We start from the raw sequence: 11,563 nt of genomic DNA on the forward strand, positions 1-11,563 counted from the left end.
TCTATAAGAGTTATCTGCAATTATTTCCAATTTGCCACTGTAACCTGTCCTTGAACAATGTAGCTTTCTAGAGTAAGTGAAAATCTGACCTTAGTACACCAATGAGATTTTAACCAACAGCAGTACTCACTGAAGTCCCGATAGGTCTCCAAAGATATAAAAAAAAAACGAGTCCCACCAAATCTGAACTCAAAATATGTATGACTTAACAGCATGCTTCTAATTAGTATAGCAGCAGCAACCATCAGCAGCTTCTTTAAATTTCAGCCCTGTACTCCAGCCTCAAGTAACATTACTAAGACCCTGCACTTCAAGAGCAACAAGCTTTCCATGTAGTTCAAACAGGAGACACAGCACATCCCTCAAATCTTTGCTGACCATGCCAGTCTCTACCATAGCTCCATCCATTCCAACTCATCTGATTCTACAGAGCTCAGTCCTGCAGCAACTGTTTATGAAGCTAAAATGTGAAATTCTTTACATCAGAGCCAAAGTTGTGCACAGAGTTTTGATATTCACCAGTCTTATAGTTTGACATATCAACTAAGGAAGGGTTAGCTCCGCAGGTGTTATTTGGGTGGCCTTGCATCAACACTGAGACTTGCTATTTCAAAAGGAGATGCTTGTGCATTATACTGAAAAAAGGCATGTTTATGGAAAAGAGTTGTTGTACAAAAAAAGCCAGTGCTGTTTTTTCTTTTTTTACTACTTCTCACTTTCTTGTGGACTTCTGGCTGGACTCCAGTATCACTCTGTCCCTGTAGAAAGCCCCCTCAGAGCATGGCAGTGACCACGAAGTGCTGCCATGGGCTAAGAGCACAGAACCCAGCTGAGCTTTTCAATTCCAGCTTTCTACTCCAAAGACAGGAGTAGAACAGGCAGAGACACACAGCAAGACACAAAAAGGGCTACACTGGAAAATGGAACAGAGAGAACAGCGGATGCAAGCTAGAGTATAGCACAAACTGGAAGGAGGGCAAAGTCAACAAGAATCAGGTATTTACAAGAGTCATGATAATTTATCCAGGCAGTAATCAGCTGCTATTGACAAGAAAACCACAAGTAACAGTGGAGTTGAGTATATCATCGTTGTTATTTATTAGACATGACATTTTAAATAACACACAAAATACTGGATGGCAGTGAGTTCACTGGAAATCCCACCCACGCACAAAGTTCTGGGATGGGGAAAGTTGAAGGCAAAGCTACTGTTGCCCACAGTTGTCCTTTTGCCTCTGTCAGAGGTCAGCAGCTCTGCAGAACAGCCAACAGGGTCACGAATCTACCTCCAACAGAAAACAAAAGCAGCCAGATGGGAGCCACAACTCATTCACTTGCTACAGTGGCAAAAACCCTTCAGTATCAGTTGCATCAAGATGGGTATTGGTTTTCTTTAATAATGCAAAGCTGTTAACTGCATCTGCTCAGGAGCCACTTTCTCTCCCACAGGTATGAGAGTGGTTTAGGAAAAATGCAGGAGAGCAGAGGCCAGCAAGGTTGTAAACCAGGTAAAAACGTAATCGGCTAGTGTTCTTGAGTCAAACACACTGGCTACTTGCATGGAACAGATCCTGAAGAATAAAACATTGATTCCAATGCCACTACAAACCTTTAGACTACCCAGGCAGCAGTTTTGCCTATCTTGAAAATAACAGGATATCTTACAAGAGGAAGAAGACACCTTACATGTAAAAGAAAGCAAAGTTTTTAAATCACACTTGGTCCCATGTAGCTGTAGTGAGAACACTACCAGTGACCATGCCTGACCTAATGTTCTGATACTGCTGGGGAATAAAGACAGAGGAAGATCAGTGTAAAAAGGCTGTCTTTGCACATAACAGGAGTTAGATAGTCTTCCAGTCCTTTCAAGTCCTGCTTTTCAGCACAGAAGTCAATGAATTTCTGCTCTAATAAGTCAAGATTTATTTTTTTTTAATACAACATTATTCTATAATCATATAGATAACTATGTATGCATATATATAATATATATAAAGGTATTTCCAACATGAAACACATAGTAACTTTTTGTTTGCAACAAAGCCATCAGAAAGGGTACTATTTGGGAATGGATACTCATGACAAACTGTCTTCAGGGAGATCATTTTCCACCCCTTCCAGTAGGCAACTCTGATGAAGTACCTTATTACAAAGAGTGGCATGGTGTTTGGAATAACATTTATAGGAAGGAAAAGAAACCAGAGAGGTAGATGAGGGAGCTGTCCATTTAAATTCAAATTAAGTTCACATTACAATAAACTTGGTAGACTATCACTGCTCTCTCCTTCTCCAACATCGCTGAGCAATTAGGAGAAACCAGATAACAACCATAAATCTTACTAAAACAGAGAACAACAAACTGTACTGGAGGAGCATACCAATTGGGCAGCACATATGTCTATATAATAATTAGCTCAGTCTGGTAAGGACTATTAACACAGCATCATGTCTGATGATCTGTCTACTCCGCAGTCCAAAACCACTTTACCTAGAGTTGAAACAGGCCATGCTGGTACAATCACTTGCAGTTCTATACAGGGAAAGGAGGAGACAGTCCAACCCCCTTCCCACACTTCATTCTTGCAACCAAACAGCAAGTCAATAGAAAATGACACAGATGATAGAGTTCTCAATGAGATCTAGCAAACTGTTACCAGTCCACGAAAGTCCTACTGACACACTTGGTTCTGCAGCCTTGTACCAGCCTCAGCCATTTGCAGCCCCCTGCTCTCATTTTGACACCACAATTTGCAAGGCAGCACAACAAAATCAGTCACGAAACCACTGCCATAACCAAGGCAGGAAGTGGCCCAGCTACAGAAAGAGGTCCTCTCACTCATTTGGAGAGGGAACAATTTGAGTTAGACTATTAGGAAAGCCATAAGGCTTCACATCCCCCTAGATGCCCACAGAAAGAGAAACATGAGGATGTTTGTGATCCCAACCAACATGGATTAAAACCTAGACCTTAGCTATTTTTTAACTGCAATCACCCATTTTATATTTATATATACATATTTTTATAGCCCTCACATAAAGTCATATGGCTGAATTTTCATCTAGAAATTAATTACATGATTACTTGGAAAACTGGGCTTCTAATTTTAAAAGTTTTTCCTCCTCTTAATTATATATTTAATCATTGTTGGACTGGCTGAATTCACACTTAAACTCAGAGTCAGGGAGACAGCTAAGAAATTCTTTTACCCACATGGAAAAGGGAATCCTCCTGTTTTTCTATTTCAGTAGCAAAACCTAAAATTAAAAAAATCTGAAAAACCATGCTTTGTGCATAGTAGGACACCCCAGCATACTCCCAGCTTAGGGCAGCCCAGGAGACTTGCTGACCCTCTTCCTCATTAGCTGGTAGGACCCAATGTTTTCAATTGTCACCTTTTCCAAATTCTATTCTCCAATCTGACACACTAACCACACGGCATTGCAAAAACAAACTTAAGTGAGAGTTCTTCCACAAGGTGAGACGGTTAATTGAAGCATGGCATGAATCAACACCACCTTTGACATACATTATCTGTGAACTTTTATCCCCAGTGTCTCTGCTTTTATATATAAATCATTTACAGGACATACCGGGAACCCCCTTCAGGCTCGTTTTAATCACAGCTAGTTGGAAAACAGAACACAGCAGAGGAGACATTATTCAGTGAGAGGGGAGCACAGAGAACCTATCCTCAGAAAGGTAAATACGCGTCCTGCACATGGGTACATAAAGCAAAGGTGTCTGACAGGGAGAACCTGTGATGCAGGCTCTGACAATACGATAGACACCACGTGGATCTAGACACCCCACACACGGTGCTGCTGCATCTTTGCTTGGGGCACCAGAGCTCAGTTGAAAGAGTCTGCCCTCTTGACACAGATAAAATCCTGACATAAAATACTGTTCCACCTTATGGAAAATTTGCCCCTAAATCAAAGTAAACTAAGCTGGACTTTCATTAAATGTAAGTAACTAATGCTAGGAAACAGTAGGATGAATTATTTCAAGTATCCTTGCAGTCTCATTTGCATCACACTCATTACCCTATAACAGTAGCTTGCTGGAGCTATGACAGTGGACACACTCAGGCTTTAATTCATTAACACTATATTCAGGAAAACAAAACAGAAGTCTCCATAAATGCAAAATATTTCATATCTATATTTCATTTCTAAAGGCTAGACATCTCCTTTTAATTCTTTATTTGAATACAGTACAACAAAGAAGCACCAAACACTGTTAGAAATCGGTTTACTTGCCTATTGAGGAGAAAGAGAACATATTTAGGCAGAAGTTCCTACAATCCTTTGATTTTTCCATAAGAAGTTTTGCTGTTGAGAAAACCAAATGGCAACAGGTATAGAATAACTATACAAACTGGTTTTATGATATGTATTTGCCTCATTGCAAAAAGAAAAGAAACATCTCCCATCACCACACATCAGGAACTTCACTTGAAATGATTTTCAATATTATTTGATGTAATGGAGCCTTCACTAGGAGCAGAGGGATTTTCAAGGCCTGGAAGAGGCATATTGATTTTTCCCAGTTCTGTGGGAAATTGACAGTTCATTCATAAGATCCTCTGTGTGTGCTGAAATACTTATTCTAAATGCTGTCCAGAGGAAAGCGACTGGAAAGTTAAAACATCAGCTGAAGAATATGATGCGTAGTAAAATAAATAAATACCGGTACTGCCATTTGCCTCATCTATTTTATACAGCTTAAAGGAGTAGGATCTGACTGGTTTTAGCATTTCCACAAGTCAGGCCATCTGGAGGTTATATGAGACCACACTGAGTCTGAGTCTGATACCAAATCAAGCACCCCTGACTACAAGCCAGTTTGTTAGTGACATTTTTAAATGCCAGCTTAATAGGAAGGCTGGACTGCCCTAGATCTTTGTGCACGTTACAGAAGCAGCTACACTCCGTGCCAACAGTGACATCCACCCAGACCAACCCTTATACCTGTACAAAGTCCTGCTGAAATCAGTGGAAGTCTATATCCCCAGGGATCCACAAGAGAGGATATTTTTTTGGCAGGAGCAGCAACGCAATCACAAGAAATGGGACGCTTTCCAAACTCACACAACAGTACAATGGAATAGAAACAAATTAGGCCACAAAGCAGTAATCTACGTTTTCCTGGATTTTGCACTGTAAAACTGTAGTAGAATGCAATTCAGCGCCTTGGTAAAAATGGATAAGCTATTTCTGTTTTAATTTTTTCTTTTTGGCATTGCAACAATACTTCCAAATTTTTAATGGGAAAAAAAGACGGAAACTGGCACTAGAATACAAAGTCACTATGAAGTGCTCATGAAAAAGTCACACATCTAGAAGAGTTTAAAAAATTACCATACTGGAAAGCACTTAAATGGTTAATGCTGACAGTGACTTCTGGGTCATGATTAACAGAGATGGGTTACTTCAGGAGCTGTTCAGCTCCTTGCTCCTGCCTACATCAATAAAACAATTACAGTCCCGTTGACAGCCTACTAGCCATGCATTTGAGAAACATGCTGTATATTTTGGGCAAAGCAAAGTATGAAGGCTGATTCTATTCTTACAGCACTATAGTTTAAGACTGGAATTCCCTAACCAGCAGAATTAGCTCAAGAGATTTCTCTGGGTCAAAAATACTCTCTCACACCTCCAGTTTTAATTGGAAGCAAAACATTATATTCTAAATGCTTACAGCAAATCTTCACAAGTTACTTGGTTAATGGAGTATAAACTGTTGAAGCACCTAGCCTGAGCATTTAACAATGCATCAGCTTCTTGCTCCAAATTTATAACTTGTAGTAGCCCCGGCATCAAAGCCAGTTTATAATGCATTTTCAACAAGAAGTCTATTTGTAGGAATGGGGCTAAGAAGAAAAGGAACTGCTGTTTCACTAACTGTAAGCCCAAGTTTCTTATCCTCTGCTAATCATGAACTAGTGTGTCTTACAGAGTTTAAGGAATAAAGAATAAATTAAGTTTGCTGAGAAGTACTTCAGGATTATAGTAGTCTATGGAACTAGGTTTAGAGAGTGTAGAACAGATTACATATATACTTTCAAACTCCTGTCACTGGAGAGGACAGAAAAGTTCCTTACACTTTTCTTCTTTCCACTCCCCACAAAAAAAAAAGTCAACAACAAAACCAAACAAATTTCTCCCTCGCATTTTCCATTTGAAAATTACCCTACATCTATTGCACTACTTGGTATAAGTTTTGGTTGGTTTGTGTTTTTTTTTTTACAAAAACACATTCCCGTTTGGTAAAAAAAGCCTTTCTTCCCCGCTGTAGGTCATGCTTGCTTTCCCTGTGTGCCTATTATATCATACACTGTACTTGAATATGTAAGTACATAATAAATACACCAAAGAGTTTCTCATGAACAGACTGTCTAACTGAATAAAGGTAATACGTCTATTTTCAAATTCAATGTTACAGAATATGGATCTGCTGCCTTTATTAAGAAAACATTATCAACATGCAATGAGGGTGGATGGGAGTAGGAGCAAAGATAATTTGTTTTTGCACATACAAATATTCATAAAATGTTTCACTTGCAGAAGTATTCTGCTGGGGCTGCCTGTACTCTGGGTGCCATTCACATGCATCAGCTTTTCACCAATTGGGACACTCAAGATTCAAAATTAACTCTTCTTACTTTGAGGCAGTTGTGCCACCACATAGAACTTACTATGACAATTCATTCAGGTGAGAGACTGGTAAATCAATTTCCAATACATTTCATCTTTAACAAAGAAGTGTGTAAGCTGCACTTGATAGTTCCAACAATATTCCCTTGACATATGCTGACATCAAACATGAGAAGTCATAAAATTAGCCACAGTTAGATTTTTCTAGTTCTTGTGTCCTTGTGTTTCTTCAATCTTTTATAAACTAGAAACATCAAATAGCTTAAAACAGTAACATATTTACAAACACCTAGTTTTGGCAACACGAACACTTAAGAGAAATGAAACAGCTTCATCCATGTTCCTCACCTATTTCTTTTTGTATATCCACTGGCACCACCTGCCACAAAGTTCCAAGGGAAGGCAGGGCAAGGAAAACTTATTTCAGGAATGACCTCTAAAATACGAATTAAGTCCCCTGGAGCCAGCTAAGTTACTGTATTTTTATATGCATTTAAAAGACTGGGGCTACATCTGCTGAAAGAGACACTGAGGAATTCAGGAATCCCAAGCTCACAACAATGTGTCTATTTCATCAATATGTACATCACTGCCTTTCACTGTTACACAACAGTTGTGCATTTTCCCAAGACAAGCATTGTTCTGTTTCTGGCAAGATCACTTGAGAAATGGTCTCAAAGTGTTCAGTGCTATTAAGAAATTAAAAAAAAAAAAATAATAATAATTTGATCATAAAAGGCGGGGGCAAGGGATGGGGCAGAGCGAACAGAATGCTTCCACTGCACGGGCATTTTCCCAATGCATTTTTTTTTCAAGATCAAATGCTACAGAATACATTTGAAAATTGCATGGGACAAGCTTCACATTGATTATTTTTTTTTTTAAACCACTGTGGCAAGGGAAAATTACATAACCAAAACCTCTTGGATGTCTGAAAACCAGCTGGCATCAGAAAATGATCTTCTGCCCCTTTGAAAACAAGCTATCGACAACGTACAAAATTTAATAAACAGTCTATTTGTTGTCCCTTAAAGGTCAGTGCACTTTTCCAACACTTTTCCCGTAACACACTTATATAACTTTATTCATTTTTCTTTCCAATATCTTCCTGTAATTCAGAAGATTATTTAGGCTCCCATATGGTTGCCATCAAAACCAGCAGATGCCAAGCAAATTAAAACACAAATTATGACTTGTGATATGCTGATGTATCATAATCACAGCATCTCTCACAACTTACAGTGAATCATCAGATAATGCAAAGATTTCTGAGGTGTCAATGCTTTCTATACATCTGTCCAATTAGGCTAGGGTCAGTGGAATCAAGAGTGGACTGAAACTCAGAGTTAAACAATAGTATTTATTTACAGTTTCCACCAAGTATAATGAAGCATAGAGACCAATTTAAAGCAGTTCTTGAAACTAAAAGTTAGCTTAAAACTTCTTACAAAAGTAGAAGGGGAAAGAAGAAGAAATGGGGTTTGCCTTTTGGAAAGCAAAGCAGCCTGTGTTTACTTTTTGCATTCTACCTTTGACATTGTTTTACATGGAAGTCTAAGCGGGAACGGGAAGAGAAGGCATTGTTCGTTTGCTTTTTTAAACTACAGAAAAATGTTTTCTGTTACCTTATATTAGGGCTGCAGCTCTCATCTAAATCAGATTACATTATGGTTTACCCAGCCAAAGACATAAAAGCTCATAAAAAAAAACCACAGTCTATTCCACCAGCTGAGAAATGTAGCAAACATAATGTGGTGCTTTCATGAGCTAGTCAAGTTAAAGCACAGGTGTACCCTAATGAACAACCAGCAGAATGGCAGCTGGGCAACGGAAAGGGAACAGAGTTCTAATTTTTTATTTAGAGATATTTGTTCCTATTTGGTCTCATTTCCCAAATCTTACTTTGATGATTGCCAAACAAGCTTTTCTTTTCCACGAGAACATATTAATCTCAAAAAGGTTTTCTAAACAAATGCTTCCAGCAGATTTAATACTGAATTAAAAAAAAAAAGCTTGCAAATATACTGAGAACATTAAATATGCATAGAATTTTGCATAGACTTAGTGGATAGTATTGTCTTCTATGATAGTAGGCAAGACACGTAGGCAAGAACACATTACCTGGGGTGGTGTGAGACTGAGAACTGCCTCTTAAAGAGCATACTGTTACCTTTAGTTACAACTACATGTACAGCATTAGAATGCAACTTTCCATATTCATTATTCTAATAAGTCAGTTGATTTTTTTTTTAAAGAAAGAAATAACAGACCAGCACAAAACCAAAAAATTTACAAAAGTCTGATAAGTTATTTTGCCCATATTCTGCAGCATATAAAGTTTCAGATTTTTCATAATATCTTCAGTTTAAGTAGAATGTACAATCATTCCCCACATAATTTCAGCAAATCTATAATATTCCTCTGTCCAAAGCACTGACAATTTTCTTCTTAAAACCATTACTCTTCTAACTCAGTTCTCTCAGTTCTCTATTTTTAGTCCATTGTTTTATGATGCAGAATAGAGACTATTTTCCCATTTGTTTACAATAAAATTTTAAAAGGTTGTCTTAAAACCACTACGTAATAATGCTCAGGTAGAAGTTTTAACAAAGATGTTCTACATGTCTCCATGTTCACAAGATCCCCAGAGAGTGTTATGAGGTTAATACAATAACTTTTTCATCATTTCAATCTATTTACAATGACTATATTAGTGGCTATTTTTGATTATCACTTTCTGTGAACAGCCAACCGAACTTGCAATTTTCATTTACAGCTTTTCTGGTCCAGTTTCATGACAGACTATTGAAGGGTTTGCTATTAATTCAGTAAAAACAACATTAAAGTGTATGCTACAAGAGTAACTGCCTGTGTTTTCACTCCAAATCATGAGAGACACAGTAATAAATGCAGGCTTCCTCATAAAGAGATTATAAGAGTTTAGTCATTTCTTCAGAATATTGTAAAGTGCTTTGTCTCTGTGGATTTCAAGAAGTTTAGCCAAGGACACAGATGAGACAATTAGCATTTTGCAAAAGGGGAAATCTGTAAGCAAGGGCCACACATCGAGCAAATGGCAGAGTGGGCGATCCACTCAGGTCTTCAGATTAACATTCCAGCAGTATAAAGCCACATGGCCTAGCAAAATATCCTTTAACCCATTCACTTACAACAGAGGAACATCTGCCGTCATGCAAAAGCTATGCTACATCTGCCTCAACACCACAGGAATAAGAAAACAACTAGCCATAAAATACCTAAAATACCTAAAAGATACTGCTTCCCCACTTGCACCATCCACACATTCACCTTCAGAGAATGAGGAGGAGGGTATATAGCTTCTTATAGACTGACAGTGCCTGAAGAAGCAAGATAACACATTTATGTATATTTCACCATAATCTCCTTCTTTTAGTCCAAGGACATGACACACAAGTGTTCCTCACACCACTCTGTTCCCTGCTAAAAAAAAACATGTGTTCACAGCAACATATGCCTAGGGGAATCAAAATTTAAAAACAGACAAGTGAAAAGAACCATGACAAACTCAACCACTAAAAACTGGGCGAACAGTACAATAAAAACAGCTGCTGTAGGGTCAGAATACTACAAAGCTTGCAGCCACTTATCTCCACAGGTTGGTGTCAGGCCAAGTAAACATTCACAGAAAACTGCAGTCAACTTCACTCTAGCAGCATACTTTCTTGATTAAGGGAAGGTATTTCACTAGAAAAGTGTCACTAATCAGAACTCCCATCCTTTCAAAACAGCCTCTTCAGGCATCTTTACTTTCCAAGAACACAGAGACAAGGTTAACCATGAATACCTGCTGGCCATGTAACCACCATCTATTCTCACACAGGTGATAATCACAAGCTCAGTATCGGTCGGAAGGTTTCTCTCCTCTATTTTTTCCCCACCTTCATCCATAAAATTTCAAAGTGCTTTTTTTTCCCCTTCTCTCCAATTCACCCTTCTAGTCCAAAGAAGCCACTATACCACATATGTATTCAACGTGCCCTCAAAGCCTCTCAAAACCACATTCACCCTTCCCTGGGTTTGTGCATGTTTTTCATTGCTAAATGGAATATGTCATGAAAAGAGGGGGATTGTACGCATATGAGCCTTCATCCAACTTTAACATTCTGTGCAGCGATAAAACCTCATCATTTATGTATGGGAGAATGCTCACCCCCTCTCTCCGTGGCTACCAAATTTGGCATATACATCCAAACCCAGCCGATTCTCTTTCAAACCCGACACATTGAGAAGATGCTAGAAATACTATTATATGCAGGTTACATTTCACTATACGGTTCTGTCTACTCTATAGCCAGTGCTAGAGTGGTGCGACGAGATACTGTGCAGACACGAATCCCCCTGCCAAGCCTCCCATGGGCTAGCACTTTAGGGATGGGTGGGAATACTGCTTCTTTCCTTCTCCATCCTATTATCGCCGCTACTACTACACGGTAAGAGCTAATCATAATAAACCCGGGTCACACACAGCCTCATCGTTGTGTAATCACCGCCTGTTCAGAGAACTTGAGCTGTGGGGTTATTTTATTTTTATTTACCAGGGACATCAGCACAAACACACGCAGATCAATTCGGTCTCCAGGCCCCGGGTGTCTAGCTGCTCCCTCCCCCCCACCACAAAGCAGATCAGGGGGAAGGAGGGAGGGAGGGAGGTGGGGAAAAAAAATTAAAAAAAAAAAAAGAGGGGGAACCCAAAAAGGCAAGAAACCCTCTTCTCACCTACAACAAAAGCAATTACGAGGGCCGGGAGGGATGGAGGAACCGGCAGGCTGGGAAGGTGCAGGAATGCAGCACGCCAACTCGCCCGGGGAAAGGCTCCCCGGAGCCGGCCGTGAGAAGCGAGGGGCGGGCGGGGGAGGGGGGGGGG

Source organism: Calidris pugnax, unplaced genomic scaffold (assembly GCF_001431845.1).
Source record: "Calidris pugnax isolate Ruff unplaced genomic scaffold, ASM143184v1 scaffold34, whole genome shotgun sequence".
In the NCBI taxonomy this organism is placed as follows: Eukaryota; Metazoa; Chordata; class Aves; order Charadriiformes; family Scolopacidae; genus Calidris; species Calidris pugnax.